At 39.2% G+C, this 14,363-nt stretch overlaps 1 pseudogene; it reads left to right on the forward strand.

The window, feature by feature from the left end:
• Positions 1-1,489: 1,489 nt before the first annotated feature.
• On the forward strand, positions 1,490-3,016 carry LOC102975540 (ATP synthase subunit alpha, mitochondrial-like; annotated as a pseudogene).
• Positions 3,017-14,363: the final 11,347 nt, after the last annotated feature.

Consider the following 14,363-nt stretch of genomic DNA (forward strand, 5'->3'; position numbering starts at 1 on the left):
GCCTTTCATTTATATTAGTTTTTGCTTTGCTCTTCACTTATTTCTTAGATAAAAGGCAGCATTTTATGCCCACTGTCTGTGACATGATTTGTACATTTAAAAATATATTCTGGAGATCACTTCATAGCAGTATTCAAGAGTCTTTCTCATTTTTAAATGTTGCACAGGACTTCACTGTGTGGCTGTTCATGCCTCCAGTCCCCTTTTAATGAACATTTGGTTTGTTTTCAGTCTTTTTACTGTAACAAATAGTGCTGAAGGGAATACCTTTGTAGGTATGTATTAAAACAAACTTGCTGTTTTTGATCTCATTTATATGTGGAATCTCAAACAAAACAAAAACCAGGTTCATAGATAGAACAGATTGGTGGTTGCTAGAGGCGGGAGTCGGAGGGTGGGCAGATGAGTAAAGGGAGTTGAAAGGTACAAATTTCCATTTATAAAATAAATAACTCGTGGGGATGTCGTGTACAGCATGGCGAGTATAGTTAATAATACTGTATTGCATGTTTGAAAATCGCTAAGGGAGTAGTAAATCATCAAAGCTCATATCACGAAAAAAATTCCATAACTGTGTATGGTGATGTATGTTAACTAGACTTACTGTGGTGATCATTTCACAGTGTATACAAATATCGAATCATTATGTTATGTACTTAACCTATAAAGTTGTATGTTATGTACCTAACATATAAAGTTGTATGTCAATTATACCTCAATAAAAAATTAATTAAAAAATTTTTTTGCTAGTGTTATCTTCGGGATAGATTTCTAGAAATGGGATTTCCTAAAAATGGGGGAGGGGCAATAACTATAGATTAAATTTAAGAGCTATACCAACCAAATACAGTAGATGATCCTTGATTGGATCCTGCTATGAAAAAGTGAGCTATAAATAACACTTTGAGGACGTGGGTAAATTTAAATATAGAATGGGTGTGAGATGAAACTAGAGAGCTATTTTCATGTTGGGGAGGCAATACCATCGTATTTAGATAGGAGAATTGTTTTCTTTCTTTTAGAAGAGTAAAGAATTTTGGCATAAAATGTCATAACGTGTGACACTTTGAAACAGCTCAACCACAATAATAAAAAATGAAATAGATTGATAAATCAATAAAGCTAATATGACAGAATGTTAACAATGGCTGAATCTTAGTGGATTTATAGGCGTTCATTGTACTATTTTTTTCTACTTTTGTGTATGTTTGTAAATTTCATAATAAAAGTAAAAAAAATAAAAAATTTTACAAGCATAGATATTATGTTACTAGTGAGTTATTCTTGCATCATTTTATCTTTACATGTGACTTTATCCATAATAAGGATTTTTTCTTAAAAACATTTTGTCTGATACTAATATAATTATCTCATAATCCTCTTACATAGTATCTCAAAATACTGGTGTAATTTTTTTTGGTTAATATTTGCTTGGAAGTCGGTCCAGAGGTTGCAGCTGCAGAGGAACCACCCAAGGAGAGCTGCAAAGATGCTGTCTGGACACGTGGCCTTGGGCTGTGGCTTGCACCCTCCCTTGGCAGGCCAGACTGGTCTTCAGAATGCTTTGGGATCATCCTTCATTGCCACAGGGAACCTCCACGCCTCTTAACACTTGTCTTCAGAAGACTGGCACTGCTGAGGTATCCTCTGTTCTTGAAGAGCGTAACCTTGGAGCCAAAACCTCTGTTGACTGTGAAGAAGCAGGGTGTGTCTCAAATGGGCTGAGGAATGTTCAAGCAGATGAAATGGTAGTGTTTTCTTCAGGCTTAAAGGGTATGTTTCAACTTGGGAACTGACAATGTTGGTTTTGTTGTGTTTGGACATGATAAACTAATTAAGGAAGGAGATATTGTGAAGAGGACAGGAGCCATTGTGAATGTTCTAGTTGGTGAGAAGCTACTGGGTTGTATAGTAGATGCCCTTGGTAATGTCATTGATGGCAAGGATCCAGTTGGTTCCAAGACCCATTGGTGAGTTGGCCTGAAAGCCCCTGGCATCATTTCTCCAACCTCTGTGCAGAAACCAGTGCAGACTGGCATTCATGCTTTGTGCTGATTGGTTGTGGTCAGTACAGGCTGATGATTGGTGACTGGCAAAACATCAATGATTGACATAATTATTAACCAGAAACATTTCAGTGATGGATCTGATGGAAAGAAGAAACTATACTGTATCTACACTGCTACTGGTCAGAAGAGATCCACTGTTGCCCAGCTGGTGAAGACACTTACAGATGTGGATGCCATGAAGAACTCCAGTGTGGTTTCAGCCACTGCTGCTGATACTGCCCTCCGTCAGTACCTGACTCCTTATTCTTGCTGTGCTATGGGAGAGTATTTTAGGGATAATGGCAAACATGCTTTGATCATCTATGATGAGTTATCCAAACAGGCTGGTGCCTCTGCTGACCTGCAGACCACTCAGCTACTCATGAGGCCCAGCCTGATGATGTGTTCTACTTGCACTCCCATCTACAGGAGAGAACAGACATAATGAACAATTCTTTTGGTGGTGGCTCCTTGACTTCCTTACCAGAAACACAAGCTGGTGATGTGTCTGCTTACATTCCAACAAATATCGTTCCTATCAGTGATGGACAGATCTTCTTGGAAACAGAATTGTTCTACAAAGGTATCTGCCCTACGATTTACATTGGTTTTTCTGTGTCCTGTGTCAGATATGCTGCCCACACCAGGTCTGTGAAGCAGGTGCAGGCACCATGAAGTCAAAATTGGCTCCTATGGTGAGGTTGCTGCGTTTGCCCAGTTCAGTTCTGACCTCCATGCTTCTACTCAGCAACTCTTGAGTCATGGTGAGTATCTGAGTTGCTGAAGCAGGGACAGTATTCTATGGCTGTTGAAGAGCTCGCAGCTCTTATGCTGGGGTAAGTGAGTATCTTGATAACTGGAGCTGTTTCTATTTTTGTGTGTGTGTTTTGTTTTTGTTTTTGCTGAAGTATTTAAAAGCAAATCTTAGATGGCATGCTATTTTACCCAGCCACTTCATTATGCTTTGAAAGACAAATTTTTTTTCCTTAGGTAACCGCAAATCCATTTTTACATCTAACAAAGGAAATAAAACATTTCTGAAGTTTTAATACAAACTATTAAGATTTCTCCGATTGTCTCAAAAAATGCCTTTTTACAATTATTTTTTTCAGATCAGAGTCCAAACAAGGTCCACATCTTGAATTTGGTTCTTAGGGTCTCTAGGATCTCTTTTCATCTGGAGGAGTGCTCCTTTTCCCCTCCCTTATTGCATTTACTTCTTGAAGAAAGTGGGTCAGTAGTCCTGCTGTCTAGAAGTGAGATCTAAAGACTTGATTAAATTCTGTTTCAAGTTTTGAACCGAGACTAGCTGTAGGTGATGTTACAGACTTCATATTGTTTCATCACCTGGAGAAACACATAGTGTCAGATTGTCTCACGTTTTTAGTAATGCTTATTTAATTCAGGTGGTGACAGCCTAGTTCCTTCATTGTGAAGTTTCCCAACAGTCTTTTAACTAATGATTTTAATATCTATTGATGACTATCGTCTGATTCATTTTGAAATAGGGGTTGCAAGATGGTGATTTTCTAATTTGATCATTACTTCTACATTTATTAGCTAGAAGTCTTCTGTATAGAAAAACTTTTCTACATCCTTTAGGATTATTTGGTTACCCTGAAATACTGTTCATACTGAAAAGACAGGAGAGATCTTTAATTATTTCCTTTAAATTATCCAATTCCAGAGTAATGTGTTGGTTACCTAGCAACCTCCATGATGTCCAAAGAATCTCTCTCTCTGTCTTTTTCCTTTTCTGCATGTCACTACGAACTCATGGCTTCACACATTCAATGTATTTCTATCAGTTGCAGTTGTTTGATACTCACATTATTCTATTTTGGGCACAAGGGGGAACATTTTGATGTTTTCTGTATTTATTTAATATGGCAATATTAGCTTTTGATAGCTTCCTTGCTTTCTATCATAATGTGATATTCCAAGCTTAATTGGTACATTTCTTGGAATAGACTGTTGAAAAAAACCCTGAGTCCTTTTAGTGTGTGAAGGTGTTTTGAGACCAGAGTATGGAATTCTTGTTGCTACTTGATTATCATTGCTTCTTGGCCTTTCAGTGGACAGTTAGAAAATAAGTACCTTTTAAAAAATAAAGTTACAAGTTTATACTGATATTTACAACCACAATTTAAAATTACAAGGTTTTTTAACTGACATTTTAATGCTGAACGTTAGTCCTTAGCAGCTTTAACATAATTTCTTAGTTGTATTATGTTAAAATATATACATGTTAATAATACAGTTGTTACTATTAACAATAAGAATACTAAGTGACATTAGGTATTTTAAGATTTGTTTGCCGTTTTAATATTTTTGTCCTAGGAATGTATTGCACTAAAAACTGTATAGTCAAAATATTTTGTTCTAAGATCAATTGGAATAATTTTTTTCTCTGTGTGATTTTGTTACCAAACTGATATACCATTAGGTTCATTTGTTTCAGTTTGTTTTCAACTTCTAGGCATTGGTTTTTATTTTCTTAAATTTAGTTTTATGATTTGTTTACTACCTCCTTCTTGAAACAGTTCTTTTAAAATTTTTTTTATTGAAATATAGTTGGATTTACAATGTTGTGTTAGTTTCAGGTGTACAGCAAAGTGATTCAGTTATACATATATGTACATATATATATTCTTTTTTTTTTTTTTTGTGGTACGTGGGCCTCTCACTGTTGTGGCCTCTCCCGTTGCGGAGCACAGGCTCCGGACGCGCAGGCTCAGCGGCCATGGCTCACGGGCCCAGCCGCTCCGCGGCATGTGGGATCTTCCCGGATCGGGGCACGAACCCGTGTCCCCTGCATCGGCAGGCGGACTCTCAACCACTGCGCCACCAGGGAAGCCCTATATATTCTTTTTAAGATTCTTTTCCATTATAGGTTATTACAGGATATTGAGTATCATTCCCTGTGCTATTGAATATTACTATATTTGTATATAATAATATATATTGCTACACTGAAATACTTCCTTTACTTTTCTTCTGGGACACTACTTTTTCTTGCATTTTATTTTTATTTTTTTTCTGTCTCACTTGGGGCTTCGATTAAGTCTCCTTTCCTGGTTCCTCCTCCTCTTCCTGCTCTTAACTTTGGAGTGTACCAGGACCTCTCCTCCATTTATATTCATTTCCTAGTGAATGCATCTTGTCCCATGGTTTTAAATACCACCTATTTTTTTTTTTTTTTTTTTTTTGCGGTACACGGGCCTCTCACTGCTGTGGCCTCTCCTGTTGCGGAGCACAGGCTCCGGACGCACAGGCTCAGCAGCCATGGCTCACGGGCCCAGCTGCTCCGCGGCATGTGGGATCTTCCCGGACCGGGGCACGAACCCGTGTCCCCTGCATCGGCAGGCGGACTCTCAACCACTGCGCCACCAGGGAAGCCCCCACCTATTTTCTGATCGCTCACAAATTTACATCTCTGCCTGGACTTCTTCCTTGAATTGCAGATCTAGATATACAACTTTTTATTCACTATTGGCACTTGAATGTCTAATAGGACGTCTAAACTTAGCATAGCCAAAGATGAACCCTCAATTTCCATTCAGCTGTTCCTCTGGCAGTCTCCCCTGTTTCAGTAAATGGCAACTCTATCACATTGCTCAGGCCTAATACCTTGAAGTCATCTCTGATTCTTTTCTTTCATATCCTGTACCCAATTCACCAATATATCCTGTCAGCTTCTACCTTTGAAATATATTAAGAATCCAATCAATCCTCCATTTCTCACCAACTCCACTACCATCACCCCAAACTAAGCTGCTGTAAATTCACGTGGATTATTGTAATGGCCTCATAACAGGTCTTCCTGTTTCCATCCATGCTTCTTTACAAGGTATTCTCGACTTGGCAGTTAGAGTGAGTTGTTAAAAGTCATTCCTTTGTTCAAAACTCTCCAGTACAGTTCTTCAAAATAATCTAGGTTTGGGGAAGACGGATAGAGGTATAGATGGCCATGTATTGCTAATCGTTGAAACTGAGTGATGGCAACTTTAAATTCATTATACTGTTCTTTTATTTTCGTATATATTTGATACATAAAACAAAATCCAAACTCTTCAAAGGCTTTACAATTGTCTATAACTGCACCAATATGGTAGCCACTAGCCACATGTGGTTACTGAGCACTTGAAATGTGCTAGTCTGAATGTAGATGTGCTGTGAGTATAAAATACACACTGGATTTTAAAGACTTCTTAAGAAAGAAAAAACATAAAATACCTCATTAATATTTTGTTATATTGATTATGTATTGAAATCATATTTTGGATATGGTGCTTCAAATAAAATACAGTATTAAAATTAATTTCATTTCGGGCTTCCCTGGTGGTCTAGTGGTTTGGACTTGGTGCTTTCACTGCTGTGGCCCTGGGTTCAATCCCTGGTCGAGGAAGATCCCACAAGCTGAGTGGAGTGGCGTGGCAAAAAAAATTATTTTTTTGTATTTTTAAAAATATGGATGCTAGAAGATCTTTGTATGTGGCTCACATCATCTTTCCATTGGATCTGTGGCCATGCTTTCTCTCTGACCTCATCTCCTACGTTTTTTTCTCTCCTTTTTTTTTTTGGCCACGTGGCTTGTGGGATTTTAGTTCCCTGACCAGGGATTGAACCTGAGCCCTTGGCAGTGAAAGTGCAGAGTCCTAACCACTGGGCCGCCAGGGAGGTGCTTTTCCTCTCCTTAGCTCACACCACTCCAACCACACCGATCTCTTTGCTTAGAATAAGCAGAATACATTTCTGTCTTGGGACCTTTGCACTTGCTAACATGTCTGTCTGGAGGTCCCTTTCTCAGTGTCCTGTGACTCACTCTCTTGTTTCCTTTGAGATACTTACCTGATCTGTATAACACCTCATCTCCTTCACTCTCTATTCCCCTTAATCTGCTTTCTTTTTCTTTGTAATACTTATCACTACTGACTTGTGTTTTGTTCATTTGTATTCCTGTATCCTGAGCAGCTAGCATAATGCTTATACAGCATAGGGCTTTTGGTAACAATTTGTGGAATGGATGTCTATAGATTGTGCAAGTAATTATGTTAAGTTCAATACTGACTTCTTCTGCAATAAGGTTCAGGTTTCCTAAATATATAAAGGGTAAAAATTATTAGAGTAAAATAAACTTTAATTATAACTACATGAAATTCCCTGCATGAGGAAACAGATGCTTTATAAAATGATATAAGATAGCTATTTTATTCCCTTCAAAGGAATTAAAGTAAAATAACCTTATACTATACTATAGTAAAGTAAAATACCTTATACTATAAATAATTTTTATATATTTGTATAATTAGTAAGATGGAGAGTTTAGAGATACTTAGGAGATATTCAAGAAAGTAAACAAAATACAGACCAAGACTTACTTAAGGGTCAGAAATGATTTTTATCCAGTAGATAATATCCAGTTTCTCCAAGGAATTTTCCAAATTCTTTTATTAGTCTGGCATTTTTATTGTATTCATGGTAACCCAGTAAAGTGGGCTATGTCAAGGAGCTTAGAAATTTTTTTGGATACACTGAAATTTTTCTTGTGTTAGTAATTATAACAAAACTTGGTCTGTTTATAAAATAACTTTTGAAGGCAGCCATTGTTTTTTATTTAAAATTAAAACTATGAAGGAGGGAAAGGAACCAAAAAAAGGAAAAATGAGAAAGGAATATTTTTAATTTATTGCCTTCATTTTAAAATGTAAGATGACTAAATGTACCAATGAAATAATTTAAAAGCAAGGGTATCTTTTCCTTATCTGAATATACTTGCAAATTCTATTTTAATTTTAAACAGTCTTGGTCACAGCATCCCTTCAACTGTAACAGGAAAAATGAAATGACACCAACAAGGTATGTGACAACTTGAGTTGTGAAATTTCAATAGGCAAAACTGACGAATCGGGGCTAGCATTATATTAAAGACCTTTAACTAAGACGTTTGAAGTACATCCTCAGTGATTTTTTTGTTTTTGTTTTTTCCTCAGTGATATTTTGGAATATTATTTTGTACTTGTTTAACAAACATTTACTAACTGTATATTGTATGTCAACACTGTACCAACTACCCAAGGTTACAAAACTATACTTTCAGAGTGGCTGTCCTTCACTGAATGCTAATTAAATGTCAAGTGAGTTTCCAGAGATTATCTTAGTTAATCCTCGCAAAAGAGGTAATTTTATTACTCTCAGTATTCCAATGAGGGAACAGAGGCTTTCCAAAGAGTTCTGTTTTCAAAAAGTTTGCCATCTAGAAGGATGAGAATAGCAGTAGATAGAATATAAAGTACTAAATGCTACAATAAAGAAAGGGTGCAGAGGAAGGGTTGCCTTTAGAGTTGGGAATGAGGAAGGCCTTCCAGAGAACAGGATACTTGTTCTGAATTTGAAAGGTAGGGAGGAATTTGCATGGTGAAGAGTGGAGAATATTGCCAGCACATGCAAAGACATTGAACTCTGAAATGATCTGAGCATCAGTGAGAACTTTTCTATAAGCCTTTGATTTACTCATCATCTACCACACATTCTGTATTTCCATGTTCAAACAAAGATCTGGCTTAGGCAATGAGGAATCATCTGATTGAGTTATTATCAAAGGCTGGAGTGCTGGCAAGACTTGTTCGGATTAGCATATGGGTTAGAACTTCACGTCCTAGGCTTGGGCCTTAACTTGGCAGGTCTCCCGGGGGTAGATTGATTCCACACTCAATAGCAGAATGGCTAAGAAAACAAATTCTTGTGCCAGACTGTCTGGGTTTAAATCGCAGCTCTGCCACTTCTTACCAGCGGATGTGACCTTGGATATGTTACCAAACATTTTTATGCCTCAGTATCTTCATTTGGAAAATGAGAACAATAATGACAGAACCTACTTCATCATAGGATTGTTATGAGGATAAAAGAAGTTAATAGATACGAAGCTCTGAGAATAGTGCCTGGTACGTAGGAAGCTCTGTATAAGTACTAAGTACTAGTATTACTTGAGACTAGTATTTAAACAAAAATGCTACTTTGTTCATTTAGAGTGAACTTTGTTCCTTTCTCATGGTGCTGAGAGTCTCCTAGGTCCTACTTTTTTGGTATTAAGATGGCTGAGATGCTAAATTTTGAATCAGAAAGTTGTTTGCTGGGAACGGCATAGAATATTTGTCCTAGGCCCTGGTAAAGGCCAGTGAGATATCTCTCCACCATAACAGAAACATTCTCTGTTCATTGGGTTACATCTCCCAGAATCATTATCTTACTCCTTTGTTACTATCTGCCCGGCCAGATGTAGCTAGTGGGTTCAGAGTCGAATGGAGATAGAACTTGGAAAGAACCCCTGAAGTGCTAGTTGTTAAGCCAGGATCTTTTTTTTTTTTTTTTTTTTTTTTTTTGGGATGCGGGCCTCTCACTGTTGTGGCCTCTCCCGCCGCGGGGCACAGGCTCCGGACGCGCAGGCTCAGCGGCCATGGCTCACGGGCCCAGCCGCTCCGCGGCATGTGGGATCCTCCCAGACCGGGGCGCGAACCCGGTTCCCCTGCATCGGCAGGCGGACGCGCAACCACTGCGCCACCAGGGAAGCCCTAAGCCAGGATCTTTTTGATAAGACACGCAGGGTGACCTGTTTGAGGCACTGCTGTCTACTCTACAGCCCCCGTGGTGGAAAATGGCTGGGGTTTCCCTAACTTGGAAGGACTTGGAGCAATTCCTGTAGTTCCTTGGTTATGACAATGTCCCTGATAGACTAGAGACAGGGAAGTCTTTTTTACAGAACTCTTGATGCATTCTTTAGAACCCTCAGCTAAGTAGACTAGCTCAGGACTTTGCTTGGAGCTCTCAAAGACGTGTTTCAACTTTGCTGAATTCATTTATTAGTTCTAACAGTTTTGGGGGTGAGTTTTTAGGGTTTTCTATATATAATATCACGTCATCTGCAAACAGAGACAGTTTGACTTCTTCCTTTCTGATTTGGATCCTTATTATGTCTTTTTGTTGCTTAATTGCTCTGGCTAGTACTTCTGGTACTATGTTTAATAAAAGTGGCAAGAGTGGGCATGTTTGATCTTAGAGGAAAAACTTTCTTACCACTGAGTATGATGTTAGCTTATCATATATGACCTTTCTTATGTTGAGAAACATTCTCTCTGTGCCTAGTTTGTTGACAGTTTTTATCATGAATGGATTTCAGATTTTGTCAAGTGCTTTTTCTGCATCTGTTGAGGTGATCATACAATTTTTAACCTTCATTTTGTTATGTGGTGTATCATATTAATTTTCTTTGACTGTTGTTGCAGTTGTGTGCTTCTGGCCACATCTTGCCTGTTCTAAATATCTATATATAATTATATATATTTGAATGAAACCCATCACATATACAGATGCCATGTGCACATAACCATAATAATAATTGGCAAGGTTAAAGAGGCAGCCAGAGGAGGCCTGATCCTCAGAGAGTTGTGGAGTTGGTTAATAGAACACAGTTCCTTTAGGAATGGAATGGATGGACAATAACAAAGGAATTTACTCAATATGTATCATTAAAATAAATCCACCTCAGGAGGCTGAGAGGAGTTGCTCCGTTAAAGTCACGCTCTCTTGTTCTGTTTCCAAACTTGAGTCAGTTTTTCAACCCAGAAACCATTGACTGAGGAAAAGTTATGTCCCTAGGAGAAGGACACTGCAACACATGTCAAATACATGTGGTAATGATTCCCCTAGTCCTTCCCCAAAGGGACTTACCTCCAGGTATTTGAGTAATTGCACTGGGGAAAAAGGTAAGAATAACCCAATATTTGTTGGATGCAGGGTCTGAATTCACAGTGATACCTGGGATCCAAAGCACCTCGTATAATGGGTGCATATGGCAGCCAGGTAATAAATGGAGTCCTGGTCAAGGTTTGGCTCACAGTGGGTCAACAGTGTCATTTGTTTAGCCTCTGAATATTTTATTAGAGCGAATACTTAGTACTTCATAAAATCCCTCGCGTGTGTCCCTGACCTACAGGACAAGAATCATTATAGTGGGAGAGACAAAAAAAGAAAGAAAGAAGGAAGAGAGAAGAGAAGAAAAGGAAAAGAAAAAGAAAACACCAAGTAAGTGGTAGTCTCTGAAACTGCCTCTATCCCTCAGCCAAATAATAAATCAAAAACACTATCTTAACCTGGGGTGGTGGTGGAGGAAATTAGTGAGCCTGTTAAGTATCTAAAAGATGGTTGATTCCCATCATCTGAGTTGTAAAGAATGACAGCAGACTGCCACAAACTGCGCTAAGTCATAGGCTCAACTGCAGTTGAAGTGCCAGATGTGGTGTCCTTTCCATTGCACATGAACATACTCCCAAGTACCTGGTAGGCAGACATTGATTGGGTAGATGCATAATTTCCATCCCTGTTAGGAAAATAAAAGATCAGAAACAGTATGTATTCACAGGGAAAAGATGACAGTATACCTTTGTAGTTTTACCTCAGGGCTATTTAAACTCTCTTGTCCTTTGTCATCCAGTAAGTTGAAGAGGATGCCACAGAGAACATCACATTAATACATTATATCAATGGTAACATTTATTGGACGATATGAGCAAGAAGTCGCTAACGTATTGGAAACTTTAATAAGACACCCTCCCTAGACGGTGAGAGAGATACCGTAAGAAGATTCAGGGACCTTGTCACATCAGTAATATTTTTAGAGTTTCATTGGTTAGGGGCATTCCAGGACATGCCATCCAAAGTAAAGGACAAAGTATTGCACCCTGAACTTCCTAAACATGAAAAAGGAAGCATAATGCCTAGTAGGCCTCTTCAGATCTTGGAGGCAGTATATTCCAACTGGGAATACTGCTTCCACCCAGTGGCATGAAAGGCTGCCAGCTATGAGCAGAAAAGGGCTCTGCAGTCATGTAACCAGGCAGATTCAAAGGTTCTAGAGACATCAGTGGTAGGAAAGCTGGAGTTTATGGCAACCGCCAATAGGGCATCACAACCAAGGCCCTGGGGGTTTTAGAATAAGGCCATGCCATCTTCAGTGGACAATTATATACTTTAGGAAAAATGAAGATAGTTTGTTGTATGAGATGATGAGGTATGAGAGATGAATTACCTGACCTTGGGGCAAAATCATCATGTGGTTACAACTGGCAGTCTTGAGCTGGGGTTCTATCAGAACCATCCAGTCATAACTTGGAGCAGGTACAACAATAATCCATGCTAAGATGGAACTGGTACATACAGGGCTGAGCAAGAGTGGGTCCCGAGGGTTCATGGGAATTGCACGAGCAGGCAGCCCAGACCCCCATGTCGTCCGTCAGTGTTGTATCAGTTCCTGTCTCTCGGGTCACACCTACAGGTGTATGGGCCATCCTTTAAGACCAGATGTAAAAAGGAGGAAAAACCCAAACTCGCTTCTTGGACTAGTTGCTTCTGTGGTTGCAAGCTGAAAATAGATAGCATCCTCCGTACAGCTCCACTCAGGGGTGGTACTGAAAGCCAGTCACCAGGGAGAATCTTCCCAATGGGCAGAGCTTCAAGAGGTGAAGCTTGAAGTCACCCCCTTTGTGTGGAAAGAGAAGTGGCTTGAGTTCAGAATATATGTTAACTCTTGGGTAGTGAGAAATGACTGGCTGTTAAGTGATTTGTGGAGAGACAGATTGGAAGATTGCATGTAAGGGGTAGAGGCACGTGGCATATGGGAGTGGGCATGAAGTGTGAGCATCTTCATATCATACGTTAATACCACCCTAATGCTGGCACGATGGGTACATAAGCAAAAGGGCTACGATGGCAGGGATGAAAGCCATGTATGGGCTCAATGGTATGGGCTCCTATTCACTTAAGTTGATCTAGTGTTTCTGCTTTTGCCTGAAATTCAGAAACAGCGACCAACACTGAGCTCCTGATATGGCACAATCCCTCCAGGAGACCAACTTGGCACTTGATGACAAGTTGATCACGCTAGGCATGGTCACAGACATATTCCAGGTAGGAGATTGTCTTTCTTGCTCACGCCATCACTTTTTGAGGATTTTATTTATTGGCATGGCATCATACATAATTTCATGTTACACCAGGGGACTGACTTTATGGCGAAGGTGTTGGAGTGAGCCCATGGTCAGGTGGTCCACGGTCTTAACTCATATAGAATCACCCAGAAGCTTCCTAAATGATAGAGTATTGGAATGGCCTGTTAAAGGCACAGCTGTAGCATTAGCTTGGAGGTGTGGAGGTGATATTTTTGAGGATGGGGTATCACCTAGGATGCAGGATACACTTCGATTTCAAAACATTTATATGGTGCTATGTCTCTGATAAAAGAATACATGGGTCTGGGAGCCAACAGGTGGAAGCAGGAGTGGCCCTACTTGCCATTATTATTCCTGTGTCCCTCTTGTAATTTGTGCTTCCCATTTTAGCAATTCCTGTTGAATTATAAGCTGCAATTACTACCTAGCCCCTTTGGGTTCCTTGTTCCAAGAGACCAGCAGACAAGGAGTCACCATCCTGGTAGGAGTAATTGATTCTGATCCATCTTTAATAAAGAACGTGCTGCCCCAGCTGCTGGGAGTACAGGCAGTAGACAGCTTACAGCTGTCAGCTCCTGAAGGAATTCTCATCTGCAGAGCCTCCTTGCCCGATCATGCCCCGTCTGAGCGGTCACTGAACCATTCAGTGATTTACCAGTCAGCTTCACCTAGCAACTGCGAGATTCTTGTGGGGTCAACTATGTCCAAAGGCACTCGTTAGAAAACATCCTACATGCTAAACTCCATCACAGAGTTTACTTCCTGTGGGAACCCAACCAGTGATGAGTTGCCGTTACGACTCAGTTTTTATACTGTTTGAAAGTGCTAAGACAAGGTAAAGGAAAAGATTTTATGGGATTACTATTAGGGGTAACTAATGTAGTCTTTGGGACCTCAAAGAGTTTTTGAAAAACAAAAAACCAACCACTTAATTTATCCCTTCAAAGTTAAAGATGTTTGTTAACAATAAGAGAACTGTTTTTGAAATGGTCACGATATGAGAGCATTTTGAAAATGGCTATTTGTCTGTTGTTACATGAGTTTACTACTGAAAATGATATGTCATTATAAGAACCCATACTTATAAATGGAACTTTCTGTCCACTGTAAAAATCTTCCAAGGGATTTTTTTGTTTAAAACATAAATGCATGTATGCACTATAAAGGATACTTCAGTGATCCTCCTTTAAGTACTGGCATGAACAATAAAATTGTTAATTTTAGTTGACAGTGTATTCATATAATATTCATTGGCACTAATTTTTATTGTGAACCATCTACCGGTGAGAGTTGAAATTTTCCTGATATTTGA

Source organism: Physeter macrocephalus, chromosome 5 (genome assembly GCF_002837175.3).
Source record: "Physeter macrocephalus isolate SW-GA chromosome 5, ASM283717v5, whole genome shotgun sequence".
Classification (NCBI taxonomy): domain Eukaryota; kingdom Metazoa; phylum Chordata; class Mammalia; order Artiodactyla; family Physeteridae; genus Physeter; species Physeter macrocephalus.